We start from the raw sequence: 21,884 nt of genomic DNA on the forward strand, positions 1-21,884 counted from the left end.
CTGGTCACTGGCCTCCCCTCTTGTCAGGGCTGCTCTTTCTGGCACAGTGGACACGACTCACCCGCTTATGCACTGAATCCTCCTGGTCACTGCTGAGGCAGTGCTGGTCCATCTGAGAATCGTCTCTGCTCTCCGTCCTCCCTCCCACATCCTCCTCATCCCCTGGGATGCCTCACACCCCTCTCCCCCTGTCTTCCTCAGGACAGACTTCCCTGCCCAGGCTCAGCCCCGCTCACCTGGGACCTGCAGAAGGAGCAGTGCTGCAGCCAGCCACGGCCTCCCGTCCCCTGGGGTCATGTCTGCAGCACAGACGTCACCCACAGTAATGCCAGGCTCCTGAGGGGGGCAATTTCAAGTCTCTCACGGAGGGTCCTCTCTGCAGGGCCCACTTCTGCTTTCTGAGACCTCTTTGCTTCCTCGTCCTGCCTGTGTTTGGTCTCACAATCTTCTTCCACACCAACTCAAGCTGGTTGGGGTGCAGGAAGCTACGGGACAGCAGCAGAAAGGGCTGAGGCAGAGTCCTGGACCTGGTGCACCGGATCTGCTCAATCCCAATGACAAGACAGCTCCTGGTCCAGGACTGGACTGGGATGGCCGTCCCCTTCCGCAGCCAATATCTGCTCCTCTCACTGTCCACACTCTCCCCACACAATGGAGCATCACTATGAGCATTTCCTCAGGGGAATGTCCCCACCCCCATGACATGTCACTTCCTTTTGGTCAGGAGAGATCATGTCCGGGGTGGGGCCCCTAACAGCCCATCCTCTCAGCCATCAGCGGTGACCACAGTGATGTTAGGAACCCCCAGCCTGCAGCTCCAAGCACCCACAGTCCCCATGGGACCCCTGCTCTCCTTGGCCACACAAGTTGGAACTGTGCCCTCTGATGCCTTCAAAGGTTCCATTTGGGTGCTGGGTTTCTAACCAGCGTACAAATCCCCAGACTTTCTTCCCTCCTGTGTGTTTCCCTGTTCTGAAAAATGGACATGGAACGGCCATCACCAACCCCGTGCGCACCTCACTTTGCAAAGTCCACTCTACTGTGGCTCTCAGGGCAGAGGACTGACAATGGACAAGGGGGTCCAGAGACTGAAGGAGCTGATGGGACGTTGGGGCCATGTGAAGCTGAGCCTGGGCTTCTCCTCTCCATCCAGTGGCAAGAGGAGCCATTGTGTAAGAAGAGGGTGGTCTGCCAAAGCATTGGCTGCCGGTGTCCATTTTGGGTTCACATGGTGACCAGGGGCGTCTACAAGGTGCAGAGTTGGGGCATAGTCCTTGCCAGGAGGTGGGGAGGTGGGTCTGTCCTAACTCAGAGTGGCTAATTCTCATGACGTGATGGATTTGGAGTGAGTTTATGCTGGAAATGGTAGGGAGGCAGGTCATGATGCAGGACCCAACATCTTGCCTGGGTTATGCCAACTCCTCAAACTTGTCATGCTCAATCAAGTCTATCAATTTCCCCTTAAACACTCTCTGCCCAGACCTGCTCCTCCTCCACACTATCCCACTCAAAGGCCACAATATTCTCAGAGTTATTGCGATCAGATCCATTACCAAGGATTCCTCTCTCTGCCACTCCCCATTAATATTTCTTCTAGCATCTCCATCTGCTCATATCCTCTCTTCCTCCTGGCATTACAGCAATCCTCTCTCCTCTCAGTACAATGGTGACATTCCTCTGGTTTGACTGCTCAAGTGCCTTTCCCTCAGACCATGATGCTGGCAGGCAGAGAGTGGCCAGCAACCAGCAAGAGGGAGAAGCACCATCTTCAGACCCAGGAGAGGGCCTGCAGAATGAGAGGGTTTGTCAGGCAGCTGGTGGCCATTGGAACACATATTGAGAAACGTGACAGGGACTCAGGGTTTCTTCAGTCTTCTCAGCCCACCACCTTCGCTTCCATCTCTCCTGCACTTCCCGGTGCATCTTCCTTTTCTCAAAACTTGAGTTTCTGCAGCTCGTGGCTGAGCGGAGAAGTTGGAAGACCCACCAGGTGCACAGAGCAATTACAACAGAAATTTGACTTCCGGTTTGAGTCCGCGGTGTGATGGTTCACATTATGGGTTCACTGTCCACGGGCTGCTCAGATGGAAGATGATCTTGGGTGTGTCTGGGAGCACGTTTCTGGAAGAGATGAGCATTTGAATCCGTGGACTCAGTGAGGTAGGTGCCCTCTCTGGGGTGGGTGGGCCTCATCCCATCCAGTCTGTTGAGGGTCTGAGTAGAAGTGGATGACCAGCAGAGGAGGGAGGAATTCCCCCCTTGCCGCTGATGGCTGCAGCTGGGACGCCATCTTTTCCCACCCTCTGTACTCCGGGCTCTCAGGCCCTTGAACTCAGAATGGATTTCACCACCAGCTCTCTTGGGTACTCCTCAGTTCCCATCACCGTGGGAGCCTATTCCGTTAATGCACTCTTCATAGGCATGCTTCTCCTACTGGTTCCGTTTGTCCAGGGAAGCCTCATTGACACACGTGTATATCTGACCCTGTGGCGACAGACTTCGTCAACCCCAAGCCTGCACACGAGGACCTCATTCAGGAAGATCCCTGTGAGGACTCAACACAAAGAGCCAAAACCTCATCACTTCCTCTCACCTGCAGCGTGGCCTCCCAGGACATCTCCTAGAGTTGTCGGAATGCAGGTGTTTCAAGGCGCTGCTACAGAGAAACACAGAGAAAACACCCAGGATGTCAGCGTGCTGAGCATGGAAGAGCATGGGGACCATCCCCACGTGAACTGGGTCTGTGTTCTGCGAGGGAAATAGTGATGAAGCAAAGACCCAGTTACAGGGAAATGTTAGTTCCTTTCCTTGGGCTGGAATCAGAAGTATCTGCTTTACTCCTCTTTGGCTCTAGGGCCTCTGTGAGGCTCAGAGACGCCTGGGAGACTTTTGTTTGGTGAAGCTCTCAGCATCTGAAGAAAAGAGGGATGTCAAAGTAGGGTTACAGACATTCTGGGCTATTTGAGAGTGGGAAGAGGTAAGTGCTTGGCTTGGGTCCCGATGTCAGCTTGGAGGATGAAGAGTTCCCCGGCCTGCCTGCACCTGGAGCCTCAGGTGTCCCTACTCTCTGACGGTGTCCCCACAGGCATAGGTTTATCTCTAGGACCCTGGGAGAGGTCCCTATGCTGTGTACCCACAGCTCATGAGCGTGTATATAAGTCAACTTTTGGATATGCCAGTGGTCATAAGGCATAATTAATTGGCCTAGAAAAATGATTCCTGAATCACAAAGTTAATTCACTTGTGGTTGGTTAGAATAAGACACATGTAGAAATAGCAGGATGAACACGTAAGGCAGGGCAGCCCTGTGATTGTATTGATAATTCAGTTTAGACATAATGTTAAAGATGACTTTTGAGGTTGCTAATGGGAGGCCAGGCCAGAGCCAAAGGGCAGGCTTCTCTCCTTGCACTGCAAGATGGACCCTCCCACTCCAACCTCCTGCCCATTTCTGCCCATCTTCTTGGTCCTGGCACCATGTCTCCTCATTTCCCATCCCCTCAGCCACCTTTCCTTAGACCTTGCTGGCACGGATCCCAGGGAGTCCTTGAAAGAGCTGCTTCCCTCACTCCTGGGCAATAAGAGGAAGTATCGCCAGTTGTCACCATACCAAGGTCCATGTCAGCTGGCCGTGGTCAGGAGGGGGCACTGGGTCTATCGACCTCTTCCAGGAAGTGTGAATTCCAGGAGAGCCATGGGGCACTGCTTCTCAGTAAAGCTGAAGTGCTGGGCTAGAGTCCGAGGTGTCCTGTCTTTCTGCCTGGTTCTGTACCTTCCCCTGGGCACAGGTGGTGAGGGTCCTGACTTATTCTAGTCTGAACCACCCTTTGGGCTCCAGACCCCTGCTTGCATCTCGAGCTCTGGGCTGTAAATGTCTCGATCCACCTCTAGTTGAGCCCAGGGAGACACAGCTCAGGCTGGTGAGAAGGATGGGGCTTGGGGAGGGAAGCAGGCTGTAGGACTGAGCTGGAGGAGGAAAGGTCATCAGGATGCAGTGGGTCTAGTTCTAACCCCTGGGGTGGCCAGGATCAGAGTATTTGAATCATCCCAGGGGACTCGGCAGCTGAGAAGCAATCCTGTTAGAGAATTATTTTTAAATCTTTGCAGAAGGGAAGCCCAGAAGTTCTGCAAAGGGCCACTATCGCCATCTTTCGGTGGCGTGAAGAGCTGCCCCAAGTGTGCTCTGGGTGTTACCTTCAGGGTCATCCTGGAGGTTGGGAACTAGAAATGCCTTTTGTGCAAAATATAAGAGACTCTTGAGCATAGGAAACAAACTGAGGTTTGCTGGAGGGAGTGGGTTGGGGGGATGGGGTAACTGGGTGATGGACATTACGGAGGGCACGTGATGTAATGAGCCCTGGGTGTGATGTAAGACTGACGACGACTCACTAACTCCTACCTCTGAAACTAGGAATACAATATATGTTAATTAATTGAATTTCAGTTAAAAAACTAAAAAAAAGAAATGTCTTTTGTAGTCGAGTATCAAGGCCTGTCATGATCCCTCCAGATCCCTCCAGACAGAGGGCCAGAGCTCATGGAAATTCTGGAGCCCCATGGAAGAAGGATATTTGGGTTTCTGTCAGATAGGTGAGAGCTCAGGTATAGGGAAAATGGCCTTCTATTTATATAAATTTTCTTTGATTTCCAACATCAGCATTTTGTCATTTGGGGCATCCATATCCAGGACATATTTGGTTATGCTTATACCTAAGCATCTCATTTTCTTTGGAGTAAGTGTAAATGGAATGCATTTTTAATCAGGTTTCCATATGTTCACTTGTTCGTATATGGACATGAGATTGACTGATGTGTGTTCATCTTATATCGCATGACCTGATGAACTCACCTCTTAGTTCTATGAGGTGTGGTAGATTGCTTGAGATTGTCTACATAGACAATTATGTCATCTGCAAACAGGGTCAGCTTTGTTCTTCTTCTGCATTCTCTATGCCCTCATTTCTTTACCTGACTTAACGGCAATGGCCAGAATTTCCATGACTAAGATGACTACAGGGTGAGAGGGGGCATCTCGGCCTTGCTCAGGATCGTACAGGTGTTGGGTCCATTATCAAAGGAACGAGACTGAGACAGAGTGAAAGTTATGTAAAGCTGTATTCTATGCCAAGTATTAGAAGTCAGACTGACCGGCCAGGGCCGTCTCCAAAGAGAGCAACCCCTCCCAATCTTACAGGCTACCTTTTATTGGGTAAAACTGCAACCCATATCTTGGTATCTCAACCCACCGGGTTTGTGTGTCTCTTGCTGATTGGCGAGTTTCATCGGCCTGCTGACGTGTTATTCAAGATTACCCCATACCAGGAACCGTTACAAACAGTACTTTCTGGGAAGGCTTAGTCAGTTAACATCTTCATTGTGAATAATAAGATCATCGTCCTTCCCAAGACGGAGTCGTTTTGGTTTGGGCAAGACCTTCTCACTGTTACAAACAGTACTTCGTAGTGATTAGATGTCTCCATCTGGCCTGACTCGTCCTTGTATTCTGGGCTCTGTTACCAGGAACTAGCCGACTACATTTTACTGGTTTCTTGGACTTGCTTCTAAGTAACTTTCTCTGGGGAGGGGGGGGTCAATTTAAGTTTTACTGCACAAACAACAAAATGACTCTTAACCGAGATGGAGTCCCTCTGGCTAAAAAGGTCCTTAAACAGGGACAACTTCGTTTTTGATCGCTAACTACAATGTTAGCTGTATTTTTCATTTCGATGATCTTCATCAACTCGAGGAAATTCTTTCTTATTCCTTCTTAAAACTAAGAAATTCCTTCTTAAAAATACTCTTTTTTTTATGAGTTTCTCTTCGATCATGAGTGGGTATTAGAGTTTGTGATATGCTTCTCCAGTGTCTTTTGATCTGATCCTATGATTTTTCTCCTCCTTACTTTGGTATGGTGGATTAAAATGATTCATTTTTCGAAGCTGAACCAGCCCTCTCTACCTGGAACAAACCTCACTCCGTCAGGGTGCATAATTCTTTGCTGGGTTCCATCTGCTTGCCTTGCCTATCCATCTACCTGACCCCCAGATTCCTGTCCACTGGCCTCTCAGGACCCTCCCCTGGCCTGAGCTTTGCCTTTGTTCAGACCTTCTGCCGTCCCTCCCTCAACTGCCTGAGGCTCTCGCACAACAGGAGACAAATTGTGAGAGAATATGGACTCTGGGAAACAAACCGAAGGTTTTAGAGGGAATTGGGTGGGGGAATGGAGTAGCTGGATGGTGGGTATTACCGAGGGCACGCGTTGTGATGAGCACTGGGTGCTCCATGCAACTAATGAACCACTGAGCACTACATCGAAAACTAATGACGTCCTCTACAGTGGTTAACTGAACATAATAACAATAATAATAATAATCAAAGAGTCCACTCCTGTCCTCTGTCACCCCATTCGTTGAACTCTCATCCATTCCTCTTCATGACACTTCTACTTATAAACCAATGTTCTTTATTTAGTTTTCAAAACCACCCCTTAGAATAGAAAGGCCCTGTTTTGTTGACTGCTTTCTTCCCAGCACCTAGAAACAAGCCTGGTGCTACACAGGTCTTGGTGAATATTTGGTGAGTGGTTGTAGAAAGGAAGGAATGTTGCGTTGAGAGCCTGCACTGGGGCTTCTCAGGAGGACAAGGTCATTGCCAAGCAGGCCTTCCCTCAGCTCAGGCTCTCTGGTCACCTGGGCTGTGCTCGGTGTTCTCTGCTAGCAAGTTAGGAGTCCTAGGGCGTCCCTCCCCCATTCTCCCCAGCAAAAACCCACACACATCGACCTGTGGGTGTGATGGATATCATTGCTTCATTCAAGTATTGAATGATTTGTTTGTTACCAGTTTTTGGCAATAATGGGAGAGGAGACAGGTCTGGGGCCAGAAGTTCTTCCTCTCCTAGTCTGAGTGGTGGTGTCTCTGGGCAGGATATCGATGGGCAAGGAGGGCTGCAGGTTGTCTTCATCAGGCTGACGCTGGTGCCCACAAATTGCCCACTGAGGCCTGTTGACCCAGAGCACGGCACTGAGCATCATCAGAAACAGGGGCACCTTCAGCAGAATGAGGAGCAGGAAGTGGACGCTGCCGAGCAGGGACCTGTGGGAGGGACACGGTGACTGGCAGGAGTTTCCTCCTGGACAGGAGCCCACGCTCTGCCCCCACCTGCCTTCGTGCTCAGGTCCTGTGGCCTCAGAAGTCAATCTCAGCCTCAAAGCTGGATGGCCCTGCACCGAGGGCCCCAGTCTCCTGTCCTCCAGTCAAGAATTGACCTTGAGCATCAGGACACAGCAGACACATGAGGATGTGGTGGTGAGGAATGGAGAGAAAGGGAGAAGAGGGCACCCAGGAGGCTCTGGCTCCCAGAAACAGCTCTCTGAACCCACAACCCTCAACACTCACTTGCTCCTGCGGGGGCAGATTTTGAGGGTGAAGTGCTCCCTTATGAAAGCTCTCCTCTCTCAACCTAGTCTGGACTCAGCTTCAGTATGATCGCTGGAGAAGCTCTTCTACTGAAACTGCTCAACAACATCCATCAGCGTCCAGGAGTGACCACCCCAAGCTCAGCTCATGGCCAGTCCCTCCCCTGGGGGCCCCAGTAACTGTCCCCACGCCAGCTCCTCACAAGTGCTGTGTCCCCTCCCCACACGGGACCTTTCTAGAAGCTCTCCACCTCGCCAGCCCCTCGTCTGGCTCTCAGCCTGTGGTTTGGCTGATGTCCTCTCCAAGGTCACACTGGGACCCTCTTGCACACCCGCTTGGCACCCCGGCTCATATCCTCTTTGCCCACTTGAACTCCAGGTGGCTGTGGACAGTCTTGGACCGGCCAGTGGGTCCCCCACTCCGGTTCCCTCACCTCTTTGCCTGAGGACTCTCTTTAGCTATAGGAGAGCTCGGCTCGCTGAGCAGAACAGGCCAGAAATGGCACAGAATCCATGTCCCCAGGAGGGACCCTCTGCCTGCCATACTCTTTCTCCAGATGAGGGGCCTTCCCTCATCACTCTGTGAGAATATAGGAAGCCCCTCTGCCCGCAGTACTCTCGAGGTCAGGGGACTCCCCTCCCTTTCTGTGAGCAACAGGAAGCCCCAGCATCGTCCCCCCCGTGAGGACAGATGGATGTTGATCACTGCCTCAGCTTCCTCAGGGCTCGTGGCACAGCTCTGGGGTGCGTCCTACGCAGCACCTCCGAGGATACCCAGTGACGGAGCCCAGTTGCCCTGTGATAGCTCCTCCATCAAAGCACGCGTCGTTGGCTTTACCCACCTCCTTGTTCCCTCCCTGTGCTTCCTGGGATCATCATTCCGTAAACCAATTGCACCTAAGTCCTTGTCTCCCCATCTGATTTGAGGACATCCAAACCCAAACAGGCTCTTTGTCACTTGTTTTCAGTGAATCTGGATTCCTTTCGTCATGCCACCGTCTCCCTGTGCACCCCATCTTCCTATCCATTAATGGCCGTTGGTGTTACTGGCTCTAATGGGCTGATGCCACCTCCCCCCAGATCCCCTCTGAGGCCTGTTCCTTCAGAGGACGGCACTGAGCATGCTCAGGACCAGGGGCATCTCCAGGAAGACCAGGAAGGAGAGGAAAGTGGATGCTGCTCAGTAGGGACCTGTGGGGGACACGGTGACAGGCAGTGAGCCCCATCATCAGGGAAATGCCCTGGTACTCTCCACTTTCCTTCTGTCCTGTGCCCTTATCCTGAGGCCACAATAGTCCACACAGAGATCAGGTCAGGTGGGTCCATGGCTGGGACCTCCCCATCATCAGACCACTTCTGCGACCCTCAGGCTAACATTGCCCTTGAGACAGGATGTGGACATGGAGAGGGCCTGGCTATGGAGTGACTAGAAGGAGACCCCAGGTAGTAGGCAGGACCTTAGATAGAACACAGAAAAGAGTTCTGTCTAATACCTCCCCACGGGCAGTGACCCTGTCTATGGACTAGAAATCAGTGCTGGGTTGCTTGTCGAATGTCTGCTCTCCCATAACCAGTAGTTCCCATGAGGGACTGGAAGCGTTTGCTTTAGTCCCAGGGTCCATCTGGCACCTGTGTGGTCCCTCCAAACCTTAGCCTTGGGATTCAGTGGTTAATGATGGAGGGAATGAATGACCCCACTCACCTCTCCTCTCCCTCTGAGGCCTGGTCTTCAACAGGAAGACTCTTGGTCGGGAGCCTGGTGGGGTGGGGGAAGCAGGAGAGAGAGCACAGGGGCCCCCAGAGCACCCGATCTGGGCTGGGTCCTGAACGGCCCCTTTGCAAGCACATTTGCACTTGTCTTCCCTGTCCCCGGAGCCCGATTTCTACAGATACCTCAGTGCCAGCTCCCCCAATCCTACAGGTCTCTGGGGAAATGTCCTCTCAGGGTCAATAACTCCCTGATCATTGTGTATTGAAGAGCAGTCCCACCCCCATCGCTCTCCCGCACGTGCTCTCCCTGACCCATCTGGTCTCAGGTTGGGTTGTCCAATGTGTGAATTTCCCAGCTTTTGTCAGAGCAGGACTGTGTCTCGGTGGCTCAGGGCTGTATCCGTAGAAGAAGGCTTGGCACATGGTAGGACTTCCACAGTTAGGTGTGGAATTGGGAAATAAAGCAGGATGGAGGCCGAGACAGTCACACCCACACACCTCAGCCCTCCGTGTTCCCAGAAATCACCCAGGTGTCAAAGGTCTCCAGCTGCTCGCCCCTTACCCAGGACGCTGGCTGGAAGTGGAGGACTCCTTCCGCGTCACAGTGTCCCATGTGGGGGCTGGCAGGGTCCTGTGACAACCTGGAGCGCTGGGGGGCCTCACAGAGCTGGGGGTTGCAGTGCTGGCTGGGGGAGAAGCACATGTCAGTCCTGCAGTCCTCCCCTGGGCTCTCCCACTCTCTGTCAGCTGTGTGGCTCCGACTCACATAGTCCTGGTCACTCAGGCCGTCTGGACAGGTGTTTGGGCTCCACATCCTCCCACAGCCACACCCAGGCCTGCCTGGAACTCCGGCCTCCCCGGCCCCCTCTGCAGGTGCACCCTGGCCAGGTGGGCGATTTCAGAGGCAGAGCATCCTCCCAGCAGGGCATGGGACAGTGTTTGGAAGGAGCTCAGGGCTCTGGGCTCAGCCACCCTGCCCCTGGTTTCCCCTGGCAGAGGATGGGCTGAGCTTTCCTCTGTAGAGATTGATCCAGAGCTGGGGGTGGGGACCGGGTCCTCAGGCAGGACTGACATCTGGAGTGAGGATCATGAAACAGGGCGCTCCGCAGAGTCCCCACTGAATGATGGATCCTGGCACTCAGTGCACTCAGCCCCCCAACTCTCAGCCAGAACTCTGAACCTGGGTGGCCTCGGGACGGAAGGATAGACAGAAAGAAAGATCTAGTGAGACAGACACACACCCAGGGCACGACACAGAAAGTTCCCTGTCCTGAGACCAACTGGACAATGGTCTTTCTCTTCCAGGCGGTGGTGTCCGAGGACACTCGGCTCCTCACTGTTAAATAGGAACCCACGAGGGGCCTGGGAGGGAAATGCCCCGTGTGAGAGAGACGACCTGCAGGAAGGAGGTCAGAGCAGCCAGGGCCAACATCAGAATAAGAACACAAGACAAAAACCTGAACACTCAGAAGGATGAACTCCATGTGGTTCTCAGGAAACAAAAACAGGGTTCTAGTAAAGAATTCTTTGCAGCACATGGAAGTATATTTGGGGCCATAGGACCTGAGAACTCCTTTTTCTCATTTTTTTCCCCTCTTTTGTCTGAGGGGAGCTTTCAGCGGTTTCTCGGGGTCCCTCCTTTGGAAATGACGGAAGGAATGGGGAGGGTCAAGCCAGAGGGGCAGGGTGTTCCCCAAATGCTCACAGAAGCACCACATCAGGGTCTGGGGCTCCCTCTTGGGCCCCTGTTGAGGCTGGTGCAGACCCCCAGGATCATGGCTGTGAGGCTGGTGCTCAGGAACCATCCAGGACACAGTGTTGTCCTGTTAGAGCTCCGGGGTCCTGGGCAGCCAGTAAGAGAGAGGAGCCTGTGCCCTACGGTTGTTCCCCATTGGGAAGACAGAGAGAGGTCCAGGAAGAGGCTCAGGACACCTTCAGCGTGGTCAGGACCCTTGGCAGGACAGGGAGGCAGACAGTCGTCCCCAGACTAGGGTCATTCGCACTGCCCACCCTGGGAGACCTTTAGGTGTGAGAGTGTGTCGGGGGGGCACACTGAGGTCACCCAGAAGTGTGCATGTGCTTGTGTGAGTGTACAGACAACACAACGCCTGCACACAGACCTAGACACACATTAATATACACAGAGACACAATACGCATACACACACACATGGACACACACAGGCACATCCTTGGTGTCCTGTGTCACCCACTGCATCCTCCCCCCGCTTTCTACCCCACGTCCTCCCACATGTCTCAGGCAGCCCTGGTGATGGTGTCGGGGGAGGGGTGTGCACAGCTCACCTGGGGTCACAGACACCAAAACTGGGAAGGTGCGGTCGAACAAATATCCTGGGAGCCCTGAGAAATCGATCCCACACCGGTATGTCCCGGCATCATCCTCTGTGAGGCTCTCCAAGGTCACTGTGAAGATGAGGTTTGCAGGATGGTCCCTGATGGACACACGGCCCTTCCTCACTTCTCTGTCTGCCTCTCTGGTCTTTACAGTACTCCACACACATGGGCTCTTGCACCAGTACTTGGTATTCTCTCTGAATTCCTCCTCGTACTGACACTGCACTCTCACGGATCCCCCCACGGTGCCCGTCACGGAGGGGGGGCCACGCAGAGACCAACAACCTGGAAAACACAGCCGAGGGTAACCCTTCACCAGATGGGCTTGGTCAAGGGGATCTGAGGTCAAGTTGACTGTTGAGTCCCTGAAGGGCCCTCGGGGTCTGGAGGAGGCCTTGGCAGGAGAGAGGCCTTTCCTGAGACCAGAGGGAACGGCTGTAGCTCCCTACTTATGGCGTGGCACATGGAGAGTGTGTCCTTGATGTGTGTGTGTGTGTGTGTGTGTGTGTGTGTGATACATGGAGACATCATTTCTGACTGTGACACTACAGTAGTGCTGGTCACTGGCCTCCCCTCTTGTCAGGGCCGCTCTTTCTGGCACAGTGGACACGACTCACCCGCTTATGCACTGAATCCTCCTGGTCACTGCTAGAGGAAGTGCTGGTCCATCTGAGAATCGTCTCTGCTCTCTGTCCTCCCTCCCACATCCTCCTCCTCCCCTGGGCTGCCTCACACCCCTCTCCCCCTGTCTCCCTCCCTCCCACCCAGGACAGACTTCCCTGCCCAGGCTCAGCCCCGCTCACCTGGGACCTGCAGAAGGAGCAGTGCTGCAGCCAGCCACGGCCTCCCGTCCCCTGGGGTCATGTCTGCAGCACAGACGTCACCCACAGCAATGCCAGGCTCCTGAGGGGGGCAATTTCAAGTCTCTCACGGAGGGTCCTCTCTGCAGGGCCCACTTCTGCTTTCTGGGTCCTCTTTGCTTCCTCGTCCTGCCTGTGTTTGTTCTCAAAATCTTCTTCCACACTGACTCAAGCTGGTTGGGGTTCAGGAAGCTGGGGACAGAAGCAGAAAGGGCTGAGGCAGAGTCCTGGACCTGGTGCACCGGATCCACTCAATCCCGATGACAAGACAGCTCCTGGTCCAGGACTGGACTGGGATTGCCGTCCCCTTCCGCAGCCAACATCTGCTCCTCTCACTGGCCACACTCACCCCACACAATGGAGCAACGCTATGAGCATTTCCTCAGGGGAACATCCCCACCCCAATGACACGTCATTTTCTCGTGGTCAGGATGGACCATGTCCGGGGTGGAACCCCCAGCAGCCCATCCTCTCAGGCATCGGTGGTGAGCACAGTGGTGTTAGGACCGCCCAGCCTGCAGCTCCTAGCACCCACAGTCCCCATGGGACCCCTGCTCTCCTTGGCCACACGAGTTGGAACTATGACCTCTGATGCTTTCAAAGGTTCCATTTGGGTGCTGGGTTTCTAACCAGGGTACAAATCCACAGACTTTCTTCCCTCCTGTGTGTTTCCCTGTTCTGAAAAATGGACATGGAACGGCCATCACCAACCCCGTGCGCACCTCACTGTGACTCTTTCTTCTTTGCAAAGTCCACTCTACTGTGACTCTCAGGGCAGAGGACTGACAATGGACAAGGGGGTCCAGAGACTGAAGGAGCTGATGGGACGTTGGGGCCATGTGAAGCTGAGCCTGGGCTTCTCCTCTCCATCCAGTGGCACAAAGGGCCGTTGTGTAACAAGAGGGTGGTCTGCCAAAGCACTGGCTGTCGGTGTCCCTTTTGGGTTCACATGGTGACCAGGGGCCTCTACAAGGTGCAGAGTTGGGGCATAGTCCTTGCCAGGAGGTGGGGAGGTGGGTCTGTCCTAACTCAGAGTGGCTAATTCTCATGACGTGATGGATTTGGAGTGAGTTTATGCTGGAAATGGTAGGGAGGCAGGTCATGGTGCAGGACCCAACATCTTGCATGGGTTATGCCAACTCCTCAAACTTGTCATGCTCAATCAAGTCTATCAATTTCCCCCTAAACACTCTCTGCCCAGATCTGCTCCACCTCCACACTATCTTACCCAATCGAAGGCCACAATATTCCCAGAGTTATTGCAATCTAATCCATTATCAAGGATTCCTCTCTCTGCCCCTCCCCATTAATATTTCTTCTAGCATCTCCATCTGCTCATATCCTCTCTTCCTCCTGGCATTACAGCAATCCTCTCTCCTCTCAGTACAATGGTGACATTCCTCTGGTTTGACTGCTCAAGTGCCTTTCCCTCAGACCATGATGCTGGCGGGCAGAGAGTGGCCAGCAACCAGCAAGAGGGAGAAGCACCATCTTCAGACCCAGGAGAGGGCCTGCAGAATGAGAGGGTTTGTCAGGCGGCTGGTGGCCATTGGAACACATATTGAGAAACGTGACAGGGACTCAGGGTTTCTTCAGTCTTCTCAGCCCACCACCTTCGCTTCCATCTCTCCTTCACTTCCCGGTGCATCTTCCTTTTCTCAAAACTTGAGTTTCTGCAGCTCGTGGCTGAGCGGAGAAGTTGGAAGACCCACCAGGTGCACAGAGCAATTACAACAGAGATTTGACTTCCGGTTTGAGTCCGCGGTGTGATGGTTCACATTATGGGTTCACTGTCCACGGGCTGCTCAGATGGAAGATGATCTTGGGTGTGTCTGGGAGCACGTTTCTGGAGGAGATGAGCATTTGAATCCGTGGACTCAGTGAGGTAGGTGCCCTCTCTGGGGTGGGTGGGCCTCATCCCATCCAGTCTGTTGAGGGTCTGAGTAGAAGTGGATGACCAGCAGAGGAGGGAGGAATTCCCCCCTTGCTGCTGATGGCTGCAGCTGGGACGCCATCTTTTCCCACTCTCTGTACTCCGGGCTCTCAGGCCCTTGAACTCAGAATGGATTTCACCACCAGCCATCTTGGGTACTCCTCAGCTCCCATCACCGTGGGAGCCTATTCCGTTAATGAACTCTTCATAGGCATGCTTCTCCTACTGGTTCCGTCTGTCCAGGGAAGCCTCACTGACACACGTGTATATCTGACCCTGTGGCGACGGACTTCGTCAACCCCAAGCCTGCACACGAGGACCTCATTCAGGAAGATCCCTGTGAGAGGACTCAATATGAAGAGCCAAAACCTCATCACTTCCTCTCACCTGCAGTGTGACCTGCCAGGACATCTCCTAGAGCTGACGGAATGCAGGTGTTTCAAGGCGCTGCTACAGAGAAACACAGAGAAAACACCCAGGATGTCAGCGTGCTGAGCATGGAAGAGCATGGGGACCATCCCCACGTGAACTGGGTCTGCATTCTGCGAGGGAAATAGTGATGAAGCAAAGACCCAGTTACAGGGAAATGTTAGTGCCTTTCCTTGGGCTGGAATCAGAAGTATCTGCTTTACTCCTCTTTGGCTCTAGGGCCTCTGTGAGACTCAAAAACACCTGGGAGACTTTTGTTTGGTGAAACTCTCATGAGTCTGAAGAAAAGAGGGATGTCAAAGTAGGGTTACAGACATTCTGGGCTATTTGAGAGTGGGAAGAGGTAAGTGCTTGACTTGGGTCCCAATGTTAGCTTGGAGGATGAAGAGTTCCCCGGCCTTCCTGCACCTGGAGCCTCAGGTGTCTCCGGTCTCTCACGGTGTCCCCACGGGCATAGGTTTATCTCTAGGACCCTGGGAGAGGTCCCCGTGCTGTGTACCCACAGCTCGTGAGCATGTATATAAGTCAACTTTTGGATATGCCAGTGGTCATAAGGCATAATTAATTGGCCTAGAAAAATAATTCCTGAATCACAAAGTTAATTCCCTTGTGGTTGGTTAGAATAAGACACATGTAGAAATAGTAGGATGAACATTTAAGTCAGGGCAGCCCTGTGATTGTATTGATAATTCAATTTAGACAATATGTTAAAGACGACAGTTGACGCTGCTAACGGGAGGCCAGGAGAGAGCCAAAGGGCAGGCTTCTCTCCTTGCACTGCAAGATGGACCCTCCCACCCCAACCTCCTGCCCATTTCTGCCCATCTTCTTGGTGCTGGCACCATGTCTCCTCGTTTCCCATCCCCTCAGCCACCTTTCCTTAGACCTTGCTGGCATGGATCCCAGGGAGTCCTTGAAAGAGCTGCTTTTCTCACTCCTGGGCAATAAGAGGAAGTATCGCCAGTTGTCACCATTCCAAGGTCCATGTCAGCTGGCCGTGGTCAGGAGGGGGCACTGGGTCTATCGACCTCTTCCAGGGAGTACGAATTCCAGAAGAGCCATGGGGCACTGCTTCTCAGTAAAGCTGAAGTGCTGGGCTAGAGTCCGAGGTGTCCTGTCTTTCTGCCTGGTTCTGTACCTTCCCCTGGGCACAGGTGGTGAGGGTCCTGACTTATTCTAGTCTGAACCACCCTTTGGGCTCCAGACCGCTCCTTGCATCTCGAGCTCTGGGCTGTAAATGTCTCGATCCACCTCTAGTTGAGCCCAGGGAGACACAGCTCAGGCTGATGGGCTGGATGGGGCTTGGGGAGGGAAGCAGGCTGGAGGAGGAAAGGTCATCAGGATGCAGTGGGTCTAGTTCTAACCCCTGGGGTGGCCAGGATCAGAGTATTTGAATCATCCCAGGGGACTCGGCAGCTGAGAAGCAATCCTGTTAGAGAATTATTTTTAAATCTTTGCAGAGGGAAGCCCAGAAGTTCTGCAAAGGGCCACTATCGCCATCTTTTGGTGGCGTGAAGAGCTGCCCCAAGTGTGCTCTGGGTGTTACCTTCAGGGTCATCCTGGAGGTTGGGAACTAGAAATGCCTTTTGTGCAAAATATAAGAGACTCTTGAGCAGAGGAAACAAACTGAGGTTTGCTGAAGGGAGTGGGTTGTGGGGATGGGGTAACTGGGTGATGGACATTACGGAGGGCACGTGATGTAATGAGCCCTGGGTGTGATGTAAGACTGACGACGACTCACTAACTCCTACCTCTGAAACTAGGAATACAATATATGTTAATTAATTGAATTTCAGTTAAAAAACTAAAAAAAAGAAATGTCTTTTGTAGTCGAGTATCAAGGCCTGTCATGATCCCTCCAGATCCCTCCAGACAGAGGGCCAGAGCTCATGGAAATTCTGGAGCCCCATGGAAGAAGGATATTTGGGTTTCAGTCAGATAGGTGAGAACTCAGGTATAGGGAAAATGGCCTTCTATTTATATAAATTTTTTTTTGATTTCCAACATCAGCATTTTGTCATTTTGGGCATCCATATCCAGGACATATTTGGTTATGCTTATACCTAAGCATCTCATTTTCTTTGGAGTAAGTGTAAATGGAATGCATTTTTAATCAGGTTTCCATATGTTCACTTGTTCGTATATGGACATGAGATTGACTGATGTGTGTTCATCTTATATCGCATGACCTGATGAACTCACCTCTTAGTTCTATGAGGTGTGGTAGATTGCTTGAGATTTTCTACATAGACAATTATGTCATCTGCAAACAGGGTCAGCTTTGTTCTTCTTCTGCATTCTCTATGCCCTCATTTCTTTACCTGACTTACGGCAATGGCCAGAATTTCCATGACTAAGATGACTACAGGGTGAGAGGGGGCATCTCGGCCTTGCTCAGGATCTTACAGGGAAAACTCAGTTTTTGATCACTAACTATAATGTTATCTGTATTTTCCGTTTAGGTGATCTTCATCAAGTCGAGGAAATTCCTTCTTATTCTTTCTTAAAACTAAGAAATTCCTTCTTAAAAATACTCTCATTTTCATGAGTTTCTTTTTGATCATGAGTGGGTATCGGAGTTTGTCCTATGCTTTCCCAGTGTCATTTGATATGATCCTATGTTTTTTCCTCCTTACTTTGGTATGGTGGACTACAGTGATTCACTTTTCGAAGCTGAACCAGCCTTCTCTACCTGGAACAAACCTCACTCCGTCAGGGTGCATAATTCTTTGCTGGGTTCCATCTGCTTGCCTTGCCTATCCATCTACCTGACCCCCAGATTCCTGCCCACTGGCCTCTCAGGACCCTCCCCTGGCCTGAGCTTTGCCTTTGTTCAGACCTTCTGCCGTCCCTCCCTCAACTGCCTGAGGCTCTCGCACAACAGGAGACAAATCGTGAGAGAATATGGACTCTGGGAAACAAACTGAGGGTTTTCGAGGGAATGTGGGTGGGGGAATGGAGTCGCCGGGTGATGGGTATTACCGAGGGCACGTGTTGTGATGAGCACTGGGTGCTCCATGCAACTAATGAACCACTGAGCACTACATCGAAAACTAATGATGTCCTCTACAGTGGTTAACTGAACATAATAATAATAACAATAATAATAATAAAAGAGTCGATTCCTGTCCTCTGTCACCCCATTCGTTGAACTCTCATCCATTCTTCTTCATGACACTTCTACTTATAAACCAATGTTCTTTATTTAGTTTTCAAAACCACCCCTTAGAATAGAAAGGCCTTGTTTTGTTGACTGCTTTCTTCCCAGCACCTAGAAACAAGCCTGGTGCTACACAGCTCTTGGTGAATATTTGGTGAGTGGTCGTAGAAAGGAAGGAATGTTGCGTTGAGAGCCTGCACTGGGGGTTCTCAGGAGGACAAGGTCGTTGCCAAGCAGGCCTTCCCTCAGCTCGGGCTCTCTGGTCACCTGGGCTGTGCTCGGTGCTCTCTGCTAGCAAGTTAGGAGTCCTAGGGCGTCCCTCCCCCATTCTCCCCAGCAAAAACCCACACACATCGACCCGTGGGTGTGATGGATCTCATTGCTTCATTCAAGTATTGAATGACTTGTTTGTTACCAGTTTTTGGCAATAAGGGGAGAGGAGACAGGTCTGGGGCCAGAAGTTCTTCCTCTCCTAGTCTGAGTGGTGGTGTCTCTGGGCAGGATATCGATGGGCAAGGAGGGCTGCAGGTTGTCTTCATCAGGCTGACACTGGTGCCCACAAATTGCCCACTGAGGCCTGTTGACCCAGAGCACGGCACTGAGCATCATCAGAAACAGGGGCACCTTCAGCAGAATGAGGAGCAGGAAGTGGACGCTGCCGAGCAGGGACCTGTGGGAGGGACACGGTGACTGGCAGGAGTTTCCTCCTGGACAGGAGCCCACGCTCTGCCCCCACCTGCCTTCATGCTCAGGTCCTGTGGCCTCAGAAATCAATCTCAGCCTCAAAGCTGGATGGCCCAGCACCGAGGGCCCCAGTCTCCTGTCCTCCAGTCAAGACTTGACCTTGAGCATCAGGACACAGCAGACACATGAGGATGTGGTGGTGAGGAATGGAGAGAAAGGGAGAAGAGGGGACCCAGGAGGCTCTGGCTCCCAGAAACAGCTCTCTGAACCCACAACCCTCAACACTCACTTGCTCCTGCGGGGGCAGATTTTGAGGGTGAAGTGCTCCCTTATGAAAGCTCTCCTCTCTCAACCTAGTCTGGACTCAGCTTCAGTATGATCGCTGGAGAAGCTCTTCTACTGAAACTGCTCAACAACATCCATCAGCGTCCAGGAGTGACCACCCCAAGCTCAGCTCATGGCCAGTCCCTCCCCTGGGGGCCCCAGTAACTGTCCCCACGCCAGCTCCTCACAAGTGCTGTGTCCCCTCCCCACACGGGGCCTTTCTAGAAGCTCTCCACCTCGCCATCTGTTCTCAGGTTGAGCTGTCCACTGTGTGAATTTCCCAACTTTTGTCAGAGCAGGACTGTATCTCGGTGGCCCAGGGCTGTATCCGTAGAAAGGCACCCAGCACATGGTAGGACTTCCACAGTTAGGTGTGGAATTGGTAAATAAGTGTGGGACTGAGGCCACGACAGTCACACACACATAGCTCTGTTCTCCATGTTCCCCAGAAATCACCCAGGTGTCAAAGGTCTCCAGCTGCTAATCCCTTACCCAGGATGTTGGCTGGAACTGGCGGACTCCTGTGGGGGTGTGGTGCTCCATGTGAGGGTGGGCAGGGTCACGTAAAATTCTGGAAAGTTGGTGAGCCACGAAAAGCTGAGGGTTGCAGTGCTGGCTGGGGGGGAAGCACATGTCAGTCCTGCTGTCCTCCCCCGGGCTCTCCCACTCTCTGTCAGCTGTGTGGCTCCGACTCACATAGTCCTGGTCACTCAGGCCGTCTGGACAGGTGTTTGGGCTCCACATCCTCCCATAGCCACACCCAGGCCTGCCTGGAACTCCGGCCTCCCCGGCCCCCTCTGCAGGTGCACCCTGGCCAGGTGGGCGATTTCAGAGGCAGAGCATCCTCCCAGCAGGGCATGGGACAGTGTGTGGAGGGAGCTCAGGGCTCTGGGCTCAGCCACCCCAAACCTGGTTTCCCCTGGCAGAGGATGGGCTGAGCTTTCCTCTGTAGAGATTGATCCAGAGCTGGGGCTGGGGGCCGGGTCCTCAGGCAGGGCTGATGTCTGGACTGAGGATCATGAAACAGGGCGCTCCGCAGAGTCCCCACTGAATGATGGATCCTGGCACTCAGTGCACTCAGCCCCCCAACTCTCAGCCAGAACTCTGAACCTGGGTGGCCTCGGGATGGAAGGATAGACGGAAAGAAAGATCTAGTGAGACAGACACACACCCAGGGCACGACACAGAAAGTTCCCTGTCCTGAGACCAACTGGACAATGGTCTTTCTCTTCCAGGCGGTGGTGTCCGAGGACACTCGGCTCCTCACTGTTAAATAGGAACCCACGAGGGGCCTGGGAGGGAAATGCCCCGTGTGAGAGAGACGACCTGCAGGAAGGAGGTCAGAGTACCCAGGGCCAACATCGGAATAAGAACACAAGACAAAAACCTGAACACTCAGAAGGATGAACTCCATGTGGTTCTCAGGAAACAAAAACAGGGTTCTAGTAAAGAATTCTTTGCAGCACATGGAAGTATATTTGGGGCTATAGGACCTAAGAACTCCTTTTTCTCATTTTTTCCCCTCCTTTGTCTGAGGGGAGCTTTCAGCGGTTTCTCTGGGTTCCCTCCTATGGGGACAAGATGATGGAAGGAATGGGGAGGGTCAAGCTGGAGGGGCAGGATGTTCCCCAAATGCTCACAGAAGCCCCACATTAGGGTCTGGGGCTCCCTCTTGGGCCCCTGTTGAGGCTGGTGCAGACCCCCAGGATCACAGCTGTGAGGCTGGTGCTCAGGAACCATCCAGGACACAGTGATGTCCTGTTAGAGCCCTGGGGTCCTGGGCAGCCAGTAAGAGAGAGGAGCCTGTGCCCTACGGTCGTTCCCCATTGGGAAGACAGAGAGAGGTCCAGGAAGAGGCTCAGGACACCTTCAGCGTGGTCAGGACCTTTGGCAGGACAGGGAGGCAGACAGTCGTCCCCAGACTAGGGCCATTCGCGCTGCCCACCCTGGGAGAGCTTTAGGTGTGAGAGTGTGTCTGGGCGGGGCACACTGAGGTCAGCCAGACCCGTGCATGTGCTTATGTGAGTGTACAGACAACACAACGCCTGCACACAGATCTAGACACACATGGACATATACGCAGACACAACACACATACGCACATCCATGGACACACACAGGCACACCCCTGGTGTCCTGCGTCACCCACTGCATCCTCCCCCCGCTCTTCTATCCCACGTCCCCCCGCTTTCCCGCTGGGGCCGGGGTAATGAGCCCATGTCTCAGGCAGCCCTGGTGCTGGTGTGGGGGGAGGGATGTGCATAGCTCACCTGGATCCACAGACACCAAAACTGGGAAGGTGCGGTCACGAAAATATCCTTGGAGGAGTGATGTATCAATCCCACACTGGTATGTTCCAGCATCATCCTCTTTAAGGTTCTCCAAGGTCACTGTGAAGGTGAGGTGTGCAGGATGGTCCCTGATGGACACACGGCCCTTCCTCACTTCTCTGTCTGCCCCTTTGGTCTTTACCATCTTCCTCACACATGGGTTCTTGCACCAGTATTTGGGAATCTCTTTGAATTCCTCCTCGTACTGACACTGCACTCTCACGGATCCCCCCACGGTGCCCGTCACAGAGGTGGGGCCATGCAGAGACCAACAACCTGGAAAACACAGCCGAGGGTGACCCCTTACCAGAGGGGCCTGGGACAAGGGGATCTGAGTTCAAGTTGACTGTTGAGTCCCTGAAGGGCCCTTGGGGTCTGGAGGAGGCCTTGGCAGGAGAGAGGCCTTTCCTGAGACCAGAGGGAACGGCTGTAGCTCCCTACTTACAGCGTGGCACATGGAGAGTGTGTCCTTGATGTGTGTGTGTGCGTGCGTGCGTGTGTGTGTGTGTGATACATGGAGACATCATTTCTGACTGTGACACTACAGTAGTGCTGGTCACTGGCCTCCCCTCTTGTCAGGGCCGCTCTTTCTGGCACAGTGGACATGACTCACCCGCTTATGCACTGAATCCTCCTGGTCACTGCTAGAGGAAGTGCTGGTCCATCTGAGAATCGTCTCTGCTCT

This window comes from Martes martes, assembly GCF_963455335.1.
Source record: "Martes martes genome assembly, chromosome: 16".
Taxonomy (NCBI): domain Eukaryota; kingdom Metazoa; phylum Chordata; class Mammalia; order Carnivora; family Mustelidae; genus Martes; species Martes martes.